Consider the following 14,653-nt stretch of genomic DNA (forward strand, 5'->3'; position numbering starts at 1 on the left):
TGTGGCTGGTGTATGGGCACAAGAATCAGTCATTAATAGTGTGAATGCACTGAGTGATCACACCGTGAAGACTGGCAGTGAGGACTGCACTACAGACTGGCAGTGGCTTTGAAAGGGTTAATAATACTGTTCAGGCAGGAAACGCCTGAGAATGTGACCAGGGGCGGAATGTGACGCTTGTGGCTCCCAATGCAATATGTCCATCTGGGCCCATAACTATCCTGGGTCAGTAATAGTATTGGTATTCTAATATGGGCCAAATGGACTGTTGGGCCCAGAGTTGTACCGCCAATGGCGGCAGACCACGCAGCCGCTATGGGGCCCGTCAGTTGGGCCCCTTGTTATTTCATGTTCAACTGTATCAGCATCCCTGATCTTCAGCTGATGAACTCAAGTGACCTTGCTCAGTGCTATACACTGCCTGGAGTGATCGAGCTCCTGTCAGTGTATCCCCAGCTGATCGGATCGCCATGGGACACTCGCGATGACGGCTGACAGGTGAATATAAAGTGTTTTTTATTTTAACTCCTTTAAAGCCTGGGGTGTATTAGTACACACCAAGCTATCACCCCCGGTTCAGTGAGGGCTCCGGCGCTGAGCCCGCACTGAACAGGGCACATGTCAGCTGTTTCTTACAGCTGACATGTGCCCGCAATCACGATTCACCCGCTGCTGTTAACCAGTTAAATGCCGCTGTCAATCTCTGACAGCGGCTTTTAACAGCGCCGCGCCGGAAGCGCATCACTTACCCCGTCACATGATCGCAGGTCGGCGCTCATAGCAAGTGAGCATTTCTACTGCATACAGGTGATCTGCTCCTCGCCTGTATGCAGTAGAAGCAATCAGAAAATTGCTGCTTCTAGTCTCCTACGGAGACTATAGAAGCAAGCAGAAAGTGTAAAAAAAATGTTTTAAAATATAAAAAAATATATAAAAGTTTAAATCACCCCCCTTTTGCCCCATTCATAATAATAAAAAAAAAACACGTACACATATTTGGTATCACCACATTTAGAATCGCCCGATCTATCAAAATAAAAAAAAGAATTAATCAGATCTGTAAATGGCGTAACGAGAAAAAAAACTCTAAACGTCAGAATTACATTTTTTGGTCGTCGCAACATTGCAATAACGGCGATCAAAACATCACATCTGCCCCAAAATGGTATCAGTAAAAATGTCAGCTTGTCGCGCAAAAAATAAGCCACCACCTGGCCCACATCCCGAAAGATGAAGGCGCTACAGGTCTTGGAAAATGGCGCCATTTTTTTTTTTTTAGCAAATTTTGAAAAAAAAATGTCACCACTTAAATAGAAAAGAACCTATACATGTTTGGTGTCTACGAACTCGTAATGACCTGGAGATTCATAATGGCAGGACAGTTTTAGCATTCAGTGAACTTGGTAAAAAAAAAAAAAATTGCATTTTTTTTGTAATTTCACCGCACTTTGAATTTTTTTCCCGTTTTCCAGTACACGATATGGTAAAACCAATGATGGTGTTTCAAAGTGCAACTCGTCCAGCAAAAATAAGCCCTCACATGGCCATATTGAACGACAAATAAAAAGGCTATGGCTCTGGGAACAAGGGGAGCAAAAAATGAAAATGCAAAATCCCAAGATTGTTAAGGGGTTAATGTCAATTTAGTGTAATTTTTTTTTTTTACACTGTGCACAGGCGTTGGCTGAGGAGACTACTCCTCCCCTCAGCCACGCCAGCTCCTGCTATTATCAGTGGGAGCTGCTGTAGGATGATGGGAGGAGTAGTCTCCCGTGGGCAATTCTTTCCGGCGATTTTGATTTGAATTGAGTCACTCAAATACGCAGAAAATCCGCAAATATTTTTATACCTGCGTTTTTGCTGCAGATTTGACTGACTCAATTCAAGTCTATGGGTGTAAAACGCACAAAGAATTGACATGCTGCAGATTTAAATGCAATGACAATTTCTGCTGCATTTCCGAGCAGAAAAAAGCGCCACAAAAACGCACCGTGTGCACATAGCCTTAGAGGACTAACAAATACATTGAAAAGTAAGAGTTTTAAAAAAATATTTTAAACAAAACATTAAGTTTAGCCCCCACTTTTCCTTCGTTAAAAATAAAGATAATAAAAAAAAATACACACTTGGTTACTGCAGAGTCCAGAAAAATCTGATCTATGACATGACAGGTTCCCTTTAAATTTCAGATTTTTTTCTTCACCACTAAAATTAAAAAAAAACTGGACGTTTGGTATCACCATAATTGTACTGTTGAGGAGAATCCTATTACAGGTCACTTGTACGCTGTAAAAACAATTCCCAATTTTTTTTTTTTTTTGCAATTTCACCGCACTTGGATTTATTTTCCTGTTTTCCAGTGTACTATGTGGTGAAATTAATGGTGTCATTCTAAAATACAACTTGTCCTGCAAAAAAGCCCTCATACGTCTACGTAGACAGAAAAATAAAATGTTATGACATTTGAAAGAGGAAAAAAAAACACCGAAATTAGCATGTCAGGAAAGGGTTAAAATGCAGTTAAAAGAAATATCTGTATTTATCCTGAAGCAGCGTCACTGGGGGTTTTGTTGTTGTGTTTCTGGCGTTATTGGCAGCCAAGGTATTTTTCTGTTCGTGTAAATATATCGAGCAGCTTCCTAGTGAATGCCACCAGGAAAGTGAGCATGGCGCTGGGGATTTCAGTCATTTATATGCGACTAGTCACCACTCACAGTACTGTGAGCCGCGGCTGTATACACACCCTGGCACTTTGACTGAAAACCGGCTGTGCACAGCATCAGTGCAGACCAAGCTGTCAAAGTGCCAGGGTGTAACTACAGCCGCGGATCACAGTACTGTGAGTGGTGACTGTAGTCGCGGCATCACCTCTGTAGGACTGAAAGCCGGTGGCTGCCAGGAAGAACAAAGTTAATTTCCTCTGGGGTGCCACACTTTCAGTACAGTGGCCGGTCACCTCTCTATCGCAATTAACCCTCTATCTGCAGGTTACTAGCGTTATCCAATGTGACAGGTTCCCATTAAGGCCTCCTAATATCTGTCAGCCGGATAATGAATCTCCCGGCTCCCACATACACAGGAATGCTTGGCTGAGCCCCCTTCTGTTCTCTAGTAGTGAGCACATGCCAGACTCCACTGGCATTGGCTTATCTTTAGGGCTCTTTCACACTTCTTTATTTCTGATACGTGTGGTGACAGTTTCCATTCAAGTCAATGGGTCCGTGCAAACACGCACCGCACACGGATGCCATCTGTGTGACATGTACCGGCACTTGGAAATCAGTGTACAGTTAGCGCTGTTCCCAGGCACCGGGTGCTGAACGCTGCCCTCATCATTGTCCCCTGTCGGCGCTGCGTTCAGCACCAGCAAGCGATAATGATGAGAGTTGTAGTCTGCTCCCAGTGTCTCCACCTCTAAAAATAAGAAAATAAAAAAAATCCATATACTCACCTGTCCTAAGTGTCCCCGCTGAAATCCATGCGACCGCTTAGTAGAAGAGCTGAGGAGGTCTCCTGCAGCGAGTGGCCCCAGAGAGGTGTCCTGTCACTCACTGAGCTCAGGGGCCCAGATTCCCGCCGACGCCAACAACAAAAGAGATGGAGAAATTAATTTCTCCGCCCCCTCATCTGTGCAAGAGGATCGGAGCACTGATACTCGGCTCACAGCAGATCACATGCATATCGCATCCGAGGCCCTCACATTGGAAGTGATACGCTGGTGGGACCCGGCCGTATATGAATTTGCTGCATCCCAATAGTGCATTCGTTTGTGACCTGGACACGAGAGTACTGCTGCCCTTTTTTGCTGTGGTACCTGATGTAAACGTGCCCGATTACTCAAATTAGCAAAATGCTTGTACATTGTATGATTTATACTGGCTATAAAGTGTGATGCTGTAAGGTCACAAAACTATCACTGTTCAAACTATTTGCTGGATCATGTAAAAGTACCAGCACATGAGGCCGAGAGCAGAATTACTGGTTTATAATCAATCCTAGTAATGTTACTGGGAAACATTAGCTACACAACACAGGAGCAGAAGCATAGGCTTCACAGGGGCAGAAAAAGCAACATAAAACTGCATTGCAGTCATCACAGGGGTCATTGAGAGAGGTGACTATGGGGGGGAAATCAGCTGTGCACCAAGTACTACATCTCCACAGTATGTGCAGCCATCATCGATCACTGAACAAGGTCTCCACTAATGCTTCAATGTTTTTTTTAATTGTGTCTATGACTATTCCTGAATTCTAACAGCACACGGTGCCTACACTGCCGGGATAGACTGGTATTGCCAGTGTGAGCGGGAAGTCACGTGACTGCACTTATACAATACACATACTTGCAGTTATGTCCCAACTAGTCGTGCTTGGCTTTCCTTAATCTACTTGTGTTGAGTATCCGAGCACATGTAGTTGGAACATGACGGAAGACTGCTAATCGCATACCTGCGGTCAAGTGACTGCCTTCTCTCACTGGTGACTACCCACAGCATGCGCATCGCACTCGTCAGGATTCAGAAGTCTACTGCCATGTAAAGTGACTGCATGCTTACCAGAAGACTGGACAACCCCTTTAAAATCCAGGCCAATTTCCATTTTTTTCCTCCCCTTCTAAGGGCCATAACTTTATTTTTCCATCAATATAGCTATTTGCAGGCTTGTTTTTTGCAGGAAGAGTTGTACTTTTGAATGACACCATTGATTTAACCACATAGTGTACTGAAAAATGGCAAAAAATTGAAGTGCAGAGAAACAGCAAAAAAATAAAATAAAAGAAGCCATTCCTTAATTTTTTTAATTTATTTATTATGTTCACTCTATGGCAAAACTGACCTGGCAATGATTCCCCAGTTCAGTACCGGTGCAATTACCAAACATGTATTAGTTTTGTTTTGTTTGTTTTTATGGGAAAATACAAATTTCAAATTTTACCCCAAAAAAATGTTTGCGCTTGTCGCCATTTTCCTAGACTGTAAGATTTTTAATTTTTGGGATCTGGGGCTTGGCGAGAGCTTATGTTTTTGCATCCCTGAGCTGTTTTTTTTATTGATACCATTTTGGGATAGATACGATGTTTTGATAACCAGGCTTTTTGGTTTTATTCTTGTTATGCCGTTTACCAACCGGATTAATTTTATATATATTTCTGAAAGCAACAATACCATATGTGTATTTTTTCGTTTTAGTGTCAGTAGGGAAAGGGTTGTGATTTGAACTTATGTTTTTCTCCATATTTGGAAAAAAAAAAACTTCAGTTTTTACTTTAACCCCTTTACCCCCGAGAGTGGTTTGTACGTTAATGACCAGGCCAATTTTTACAATTCTGACCACTGTCACTTTATGAAGTAATTACTCTGGAACGCTTCAACGGATTCCCCTGATTCTGAGATTGTTTTTTCGGGACATATTGTACTTCAGGATAGTGGTAAAATTTCTTCAATATCATTTGCGTTTATTTGTGAAAAAAATCGGAAATTTGGCGAAAATTTTGAAAATTTCGCAATTTTCAAAATTGTAATTTTTATGCCCTTAAATCAGAGATATGTTACACAAAATAGTTAATAAATAACATTTCCCACATGTCTACTTTACATCAGCACAATTTTGGAACCAAAATTTTTTTTTAGTAGGGAGCTATAAGGGTTAAAATTTCCAAAACCATTTTTTTTAGGGACCACATCACATTTGAAGTGACTTTGAAGGGCCTTTATGACAGAAAATACCCAAAAGTGACACCATTCTAAAAACTGCACCCCTCAAGGTGCTCAAAACCACATTCAAGAAGTTTATTAACCTTTCAAGTTCTTCACAGGAATTTTTGGAATGTGGAAGAAAAAAATTAACATTTAACTTTTTTCACAAAAATGATACTTTAGACCCAATTTTTTTTATTTTTGCAGGGGTAACAGGAAAAAATGGACCCCAAAATTTGTTGTGCAATTTCACATTTTTTCAGCAAAAATATTTTTCAGCCCCCAATTTTGCATTTTCATAAGGCTAACAGGAGAAATTTCACCATGCAATTTGTTGTGCAATTTCTCCTGAGTAAACCGATACCCCATATGTGAGGGAAAACCACTGTTTGGGCGCACGGCAGGGTTCGGAAGGGAAGGAGCACTATTTGACTTTTTGAATGTCAAATTTGCTTGAATAATTAGCGGACGCCATGTTGTGTTTGGAGAGCCCCTGATGTGCCTAAACAGTGAAAATCCCCCACAAGTGACACCATTTTGGAAACTAGACCCCTCAGGGAACTTATCTAGATGTGTGGTGAGCACCTTGAACCCCCAGGTGCTTCACAGTTTATAACATTGAGTCGTAAAAATAAAATGTTCACATTTTTCCCACAAAAATGTTTTTCAGCCCCCAATTTTGCATTTTCATAAGAGTAACAGGAGAAATTGCACCATGCAGTTTGTTGTTCAATTTCTCCTGAGTAGGCAGATACCCCATATGTGGGGGAAAACCACTGCTTGGGTATACGGCAGGGTTCGGAAGGGAAGGAGAACCATTTGACTTTTTGAATGTAAAATTTGCTTGAATAATTAGCGGATGTGCCCCTGATGTGCCTAAACAGTGGAAACCCCCCACAAGTGACACCATTTTGGAAACTAAACCCCTGAAGGATTTTATCAAGGGGTATAGTGAACATTTTGAACCCAGAGGTACGACACAGAATTTGATAACATTAGGACATCATATTGAATAAGTTGTCATTAGTCTTGAGTGCAAGTGCTCGCTATTTGAGTTTGCATCGGGTACTCAGGTATCGCAAGTATCGCGGGTGCTCGAGTGACATGCTCGAGTCCCTGACCCGCATGTTTCATGGTTATTAGACACCCAAAATAAAAACCACTGCTTGGGCATACGGCAGGGTTCGGAAGGGAAGGAGCACCATTTGACTTTTTGAATGTAAAATTTGCTTGAATAATTAGCGGATGTGCCCCTGATGTGCCTAAACAGTGGAAACCCCCCACAAGTGACACCATTTTGGAAACTAGACCCCTTAGGGAACTTATCTAGATGTGTGGTGAGCACCCTGAACCCCCAAGTGTTTTATAGAAGTTTATAACATGAAGCCGTGAAAATAAAAAATCAAACTTTTTCCACAAAAATTATGTTTTAGCCCCAATTTTTTTATTTTCATAAGGGTAAGAGGAGAAAATGGACCCCAAAAACTGTTGTGCAATTTTTCCTGAGTACGACAATACCCCATATGTGGGGAAAATACAGTGTTTGGGTGCACGGCAGAGTTCAGAAGGGAAGGAGCACTGTGTGACTTTTTGAACGCAAAATTGGCTGGAATCAAGAGCGGATGCCATGTCGCGTTTGGAGAACCCCTGATGTGCCTAAATAGTGGAAACTCCCCACAAGTGACCCCATTTTGGAAACTACACCCATCAAGGATTTTATCAAGGGGTATAGTGAACATTTTGAACCCAGAGGTACGACACAGAATTTTGATAACATTAGGACATCATATTGAATAAGTTGTCATTAGTCTTGAGTGCAAGTGCTCGCTATTTGAGTTTGCATCGGGTACTCGGGTACTCAGGTATTGCAAGTATCGTGGGTGCTCGAGTGACATGCTCGAGTCCCCGCCCCGCATGTTTCACGGTTATTAGACACCCCAAAAAAAACATGCGGGGATCGCTCGTGCATGGCAGGCAATCCCCGCAAGGTTTTTTCGGCTGTATAACAGCTGCAAAACATTTGGGGCGGAGACTCGAGCATGTAACTCGAGCACCCGCTATACTCGGTGCATACCCGAGCACCCGATGCAAACTCAAATAGCGAGCACTTGCGCTCAACATTAGTCGCCATATCGTCGTCATTTTTTTTTCTTTACTTCTGAAAAAATCCCAACCCCAACCCTAACCTTAGCCCAACCCTAACCCTAGCCCAACTCTTGCCCAACTCTAACCCTAACCTTAGCCTAACCCTAGCCCAACTCTTGCCCAACTCTAACCCTAACCTTAGCCCAGCCCTAACCCTAGCCCAACTCTTGCCCAACTCTAACCCTAACCTTAGCCCAACCCCAACCCTAGCCCAACCCTTGCCCAACCCCAACCCTAACCCTAACCCTAGCCCAACCCTAACCCTTGCCCAACCCTAACCCTTGCCCAACCCTAACCCTAGCCCAACCCCAACCCTAGCCCAACCCTAACCCTAAAGTTTATTTTTTACGCCATTCTTCGTGCGGTATAAGTGATTAGACGACTTTATTCTTCGGGTCGGTGCAATTACAGTGATACCAGATTCATATCGGGTTTTTATAATTGACAGCTGTCACACACTAAAAGACGCATTTTTTTGCAGACTAGTTTTTACATCACCATATTTTGAGAGCTATAATTTTTCCAGATTTCGGCCGACAGTCATGTGACGGCTTTTTTTTTGCGGGACAAATTGACGTTTTTATTGGTACCATTTTCGGGCACGTGACATTTTTTGATCGCTTTCTATTCTGATTTTTAGAAGGCAGAATAAACAAAAAACAACAATTCAGGAATTGTTTTTTTGAGGTTTTTTTTATGCCGTTCTGCGTGTGGTAAAATTGATAAGGCAGCTTTATTCTTTGGGTCAGTACATTTACAGCGGTACTACATTTTATATATTTTTTTATATTTTGGTGCTTTTACACAATAAAAACTTTTATAGAAAAAAGAATTGTTTTTGCATCTCTTTATTCTGAGAGCTATAACTTTTTTATTTTTCGGCCATTATAGCTGCATCACGGCTTGTTTTTTGCGGGACAAGATGACGTTTTCAGCGGTACCATTTTTATTTACGTTCGTCTTTTTGATCGCGTTTTATTCCATTTTTTGTTTGGCGGTATGATGATAAAACATCGTTTTATGTTTCATTTTTTATCATGTTCATAAAAGGGGTTAACTAGCGGGACAGTTTTATAGGTCAGGTCGTTCCGGACACGGCGATACCAAATATGTGTACTCTTATTGGTTTTATTTATGGGTACAATATATATATTTATTTATTTTTTATTTTTTTCACTTTCTGACATTTTTATTACTTGTTCACATTATCCCACTATGGGACTTTCACTTTTTGCAGCCTGATAGGCTGCATGGCATAGAGAGCAGCAGCTCCCTATGCCATGCAGCCTGTCAGCGCTGCACAGGGAGAAGTTACTTTGGTCGTGCACTGCGCATGACCAAAGCAACTTCCTGCCTCCTGGTGTCCCGGATGTTGTCATAATGATGTCGGGTCACCATGGCAACATCCGGGACCGGACTCAGACGCCGCTGGATGCCGGCAGAGAAGGTAAGTATTGCGCTTACCTCCTCTTTCCACTGGAATGCTGCGATCGATTCCGATCGCAGCATTTCGGGGGTTAATGTGCTGGGAGCGGTGTGGGACCGCTCCCTGCACATAGCACCGGGTTTCAGCTGTAACAATGAGCTGACACCTGGCGGCGATCTCTCCCGCACCGCTTGTGTGCGGGCGAAATCGCCAGGGCGTATTAATACGTATAAGGCCCAGGGCACAGAAACGTATTAATACGCCCTGGGCCAGAAAGGGGTTAAGGCTATGTGCCCACGATGCAGAAATGAAGCGGAAAATTTCCGCTTCATTTCTGCATGTCCTTGCCCGGAAAAACGCGTGCAGAGTTTCACACGCCTTACGTTTTTCTAATGCATTGAGAAGGCAATTCCGCATGCGTAAACGCACAAATAATGGACATGCTGCGGATTTTTCCGCACATCAAAAACGAACATGTGGATTGACATTGGGGACGGATTACCAAGCGTTTTGCATTTACGCTGCGCAAATTATGCAGCAAAAACGCTTGAAAAACGCATCGTGGGCACACAGCCTAATAGTCCTCTGAGGAGACTTGAAACTGCGATCGTCTGATCCCCTGTGCACGTGGGTTATCAGCAGACCCCCAGCTGTCATGACAACCTATCGACATCCCGCGATCACGTCACAAGCACACCAATGGGAGCATGGAATGATGTGCCCCCGCAGTGTGTGTGTTAAATCATGCTACTGTCAATCTCTGACATGGGCTTTAACATGTTAAAAGGCTGTTAAGGCACATGACCACTGATTAACCCCGGGCAATTTTCCGTTTTGCGCTTTCGTTATTTGCTCACTTTTTTCAATTCCCGTCGATATGGTACGTGAGGGCTTATTTTTTTGCGGGACAAGTTGGACACCATTGGTTTTACCATATTGTGTACTGGAAAACAGGAAAAAAAAAAGTGCAGTGAAATGGCAAAATAAAAAAAAGTGCAATTTTCAGTTTTTTTATATGTTCACTATATGGTAAAACTGACCTGTCATTATTATTCTCCAGGTCATTACGAGCTCATAGATACCAAACATGCATAGGCTCTTTATTTAATTGGAATAAGCAACAGGATAACCAGCACCTACGCCTCCAATCACTCCTTCATATAGCGGGACTAAGCACCTATCCCTTCAAAGCCTGGGTGCAAAAAAAGCTTCCATTCCTAGACAAAAAAATACTGTAAATAGTTCAAGAAAAGTGGAAGGCACGCACCGGATTGTGTTAAAATGCTGCTTTCTTCTTTAAAAACATCACAAGCTGGGGGTATATGTCATGCTGTTCTTGACGACGGCCGTTTCGCGCTGACACGCGCTTTAATGGGTCAAACAGGTATGGGGGAATGTAGCAAAGGTGATTACTTTTAATCTAATCAACACACAATGACATCACCAAAAAGGGGGTCGGAATAAGACCTGCCCACACCGCTGCGAACATATAAACGAAACAACGATATTAAAAACAAAGTACAAAAAATAAGTTATACTCTGACATTACATTAAAATTTATTTATAGAAACGCCAACATCTCGATCATTTAGGCCGGGGGTCCCTGTGCTTCCAAGCGTAGGATCCACCATGCCTCTCTCCTGAGTAGGAGTCTGCAGGTCCATCTCCTGCTGGTAAATGCACCTGCTCCAAACCAGCAGAACGCAGCAGCCTGGGATCTGCTTCATGAAACTCCCAGAAATGTTCAGTCTTTTGGAGCCTTTTTTTTGTCGGCTCTCGGAATCTAATGAATAAAGGGCGAATCGTTTTACCTATGTAATGGAAGCCACAAGGGCATAGAATTACATAGACCACATACTTTGTGCGACAAGTAATAAAATCTTGCACCATATGAGTCGTACTGCCCATTTTGATAAATTTTTCCGTGATGTGAAACTGACAAATTGCAATGGCCACGTTTAGGCTATGTGCCCACGATGCAGAAATGAAGCAGAAATTTTCCTGACCATTTCTGCATCTCCTTGCCAGAAAAACGCATGCGGATTCTATGTGCGTTTTTTCATGCCTTTTTGAAGCCAAACAAAGTTAGTGAAAAAAAAAAAGGGCCAATATGATGTCATTTCCTAGTCAAACCCCTATTCACCATTTTGGAAGTATTCAGGATGCCACAAGAACTGCAGCCCCTGCGTCTCAGTGATCCATACTTGTTCCTTTTGCTGCTGCCTGCAGTAAATCTCATGAATCACTACAGCGAGCAGGTAAGATAATAAATGTAAGTAGATGGTTTGTTATATTGTATGTAGTGTGTACTAACCTATTATTCTACCATAGGAGCGGTCTAGCAGGAGAAGGAGAAGACCCTGCTTTGAGCAGGGGGTTGGACCAGATGACCCAGGAGGTCCCTTCCAACTCTACCATTCTATGATTCTATGACCCAAAAAGCTGTGGGTGCACCCTATCGTGCAGGAGCGGGCGGACAAGGGGCACTTCAAGGAGGTAATATGGGGAAAAAGGATATTGTCATCCGTGTGTACCTAATGTATTTTTTAAATGAGTTATTTTTTTGTAAAAAAAAATATATTTTATTATATTTTAATCCGTGTGAACCTAATATTTATTTTGAACTTTTACAGATATCCCGAAAAAAATTCCAGCAGTTTTGTCAGCTCACCATTGCTGCTCTTATTAGGTCTGTTGTCTCTGGTACATCTGGAAACTGTCACCACTCGTACCGGAGAAACAGACGTGTGAAAGAGCCCTAAAGATGTCCGTTTTGGCATTAATAATCACATAGGAACATTAACCATGTAATTTGTTGTATTCATTACAACATTGGCAAATTGAAAATTAAAAATCTGTCCTACAGAAAATTATCCACTCCTTGTCTTTTCAAACTGGCATGATTAGTTCCAACAGCCATGAATGGGCACAACAGCTCACCCCTTAAGGTTTACCTTGGTGAGTCAGCCTCTGGTGATGGCTCCTTTGTGTCTAATGTTTGCTGTACATAAGATTAGCTGGGTCATAGTGATAAGGTCACTGAATAGAATGGATGTGTGACCTGAAGAGCAAACAATGGAGGCAAACAGCCAATGACAAGTGACTACATATGTGTGAACTCAAGAGCAAACAAATGTAAAAAAAAAAATCAAAAACACCTTTCAAATGTCCAACCAAAACAACAAAATAAAACAAAAAATGTGCACTCAGTGCTGTAAAGTGTTTGTTAATAAGTCAATTTTTTTTTCATTACTAATTACTAGTGTGGGATTATAATGTTTGCTTGTATTTCTTTTATTTTTTTGTGTCTTTTCTAATTTTATATTTTTCCTTTTCAGGTTTTTGGCCACAGGAGAGAGCTATACATCACTGCACCTCCAATTTAGGGTTGGTAAATCCACCATTTCCAGGATTGTGAGGTGCACATGTACCGTCATCTGGCAGAAGTTGCAGCCCATTGTGATGCCTTCCCCAACCAAGGAGACTTGGCTGCAGGTCGCAGCAGGCTTTCAAACTGTGGCCAATTTCCCCAACTGCATAGGTGCTGTCGATGGGAAAACATGTGAGAGTTCAGCATCCACCACGATCAGGATCACGCTTCTTTAATTATAAGAAGTATTTTTCTGTGGTCCTGATGGCGGTGGCTGATGCACATTACAAATTTGTTGCCATTATTGTTGGTGCTTATGGCAGTACTGGGGACTCTCGGGTGTTGCGATCATCACAGATTGGGCTGCAAATTCTTCAAGATGGCGGAACGCTCCCAGCCCCAGGACCTTTGCCAGGTTCCACAGATCCAGTTCCCTTTGTGATGGTATCAGATGAGGCATTTCCCTTAATGACCAACCTGCTGCGCCCATACCCACGAAGGGCACTGAATGACCGGCAGAGGATTTTTAATTATCGGCTGAGTCGTGCACACAGATATGTGGAATGCACCTTCGGAATCATGTGTAGTCAGTGGAGGATCTTTCACACTGCCATCCAGTTGGATACGGAGACGGTTGACACTGTAATTAAGGCATGCTGTGTACTCCACAACTGTGCTCGTGAATACAGCACTGAGCAAGATGAGGAGTCACAGCTATCTGAATTAATTCCAGTGGTCAACTTGGCTCTGAGAAGGCAATCCAACTCAGGTGGCAGGGTGCGAGAAACCTTTGACTACTTCATGAGTCCTGAAGGTGCTGTGCACTGGCAATACTCCTATGTCGGTGGTGTGCAGCCTGACCAGCAGAGAAGATCTGATGCCCAATAAAAGAAGAACTTCAAGAAAAGTTGTTCTTGTCAAAATTGCTAAAACCTTTTTAACTAATAAATTTTTTTAAATTTACAATCTTGTGTCCATATTCAATTATCACCTTATATGTGTTGCTTTATGACCATACGTCTACGCATAAGTTTATGTAAGTCTATGACAGCCACAACAATGGTAGAACGTGACTATCATACACTTACATTGTGAACCCTACCTCTGATTATGCTCAGTCAGAAGTATTGGTCACAAGATGGCTTTCCAGTGCGTCACCCGTGAAGATATTTCAGCTACTTGACCCCACCAAAAAAAAAAAACCCAGAGATATTCAAACCTGTCCCTGGGAATCGGTGGTACTACTCGAGCGCTCTTCCCAAGTACTGGCTGCTAAAGTCATCACTCACCATTGTCATTTGCTTGTGCTCTGAGCAGGACAAGCAAAGAACAATGTTGAGAGAATTCATCCCTTTGTTGTCAAGTCATATAAAATAAAAAAACATGAAGTGTCATAATAACTGTAAAAAAAATTATTGTTCCCCTGACATGCGCTAAGGTCAGAGGCCCTTTTTTTTTTTTTGATGAAATTTCACTGACACTACCCAAACAGATACACTGTAAGTATATACTCAAAATGTTACCTTATGTGAAAAGGACACAATATTTTTAAATGTTAATTTATTTTTATAAAATATAAATATTGTAGAAAATGTGCAAGAACTTGAAACTACAAAAATAAAAAACGTGTGCAATAAAACATACGGACAAACATTGTCCATAACTTTACAATGTCCCAAGAAACACTTCAGAGGCCAAGCTGTCAACATTTTTGGTCCATAAAGTACGGGCAGCACCTGTAGTTCGTTTCAGTATATAAAACTAAACACCTTTCTTTACAGTCACCTACGCCTGAAGCCTGATGTAGATGAATATAAGAAAAGGTGTTTTTGAACGCATTTTTATTTATTTTTTATTTTTTTAAAAAGTGTATAAAACGACATACAGGTGCTGTCTATTTTTTTATGGACCAAAAATGTAGACAGGGTGTAATTTATTTTACGAGAACTGATGGAAGTCCAGCTCATACCCATACCCTGGGAACATATCCTGGGAGAAACTGGTGTTCGGAGACGG

General features: G+C 42.0%; 1 long non-coding RNA gene across 1 annotated transcript; it reads left to right on the forward strand.

Moving 5' to 3' along the window:
* The first annotated feature begins 11,402 nt into the window (after positions 1-11,402).
* LOC141252092 (uncharacterized) lies at positions 11,403-13,516 on the forward strand. Its single transcript, XR_012313558.1, has 3 exons — positions 11,403-11,525; positions 11,599-11,763; positions 12,606-13,516. It is a non-coding gene; the product is annotated as an uncharacterized lncRNA (long non-coding RNA).
* Positions 13,517-14,653: the final 1,137 nt, after the last annotated feature.

The sequence above is a fragment of the Phyllobates terribilis genome, unplaced genomic scaffold (assembly GCF_046119375.1).
Source record: "Phyllobates terribilis strain yellow unplaced genomic scaffold, ASM4611937v1 Scaffold_2__4_contigs__length_985480577, whole genome shotgun sequence".
Classification (NCBI taxonomy): domain Eukaryota; kingdom Metazoa; phylum Chordata; class Amphibia; order Anura; family Dendrobatidae; genus Phyllobates; species Phyllobates terribilis.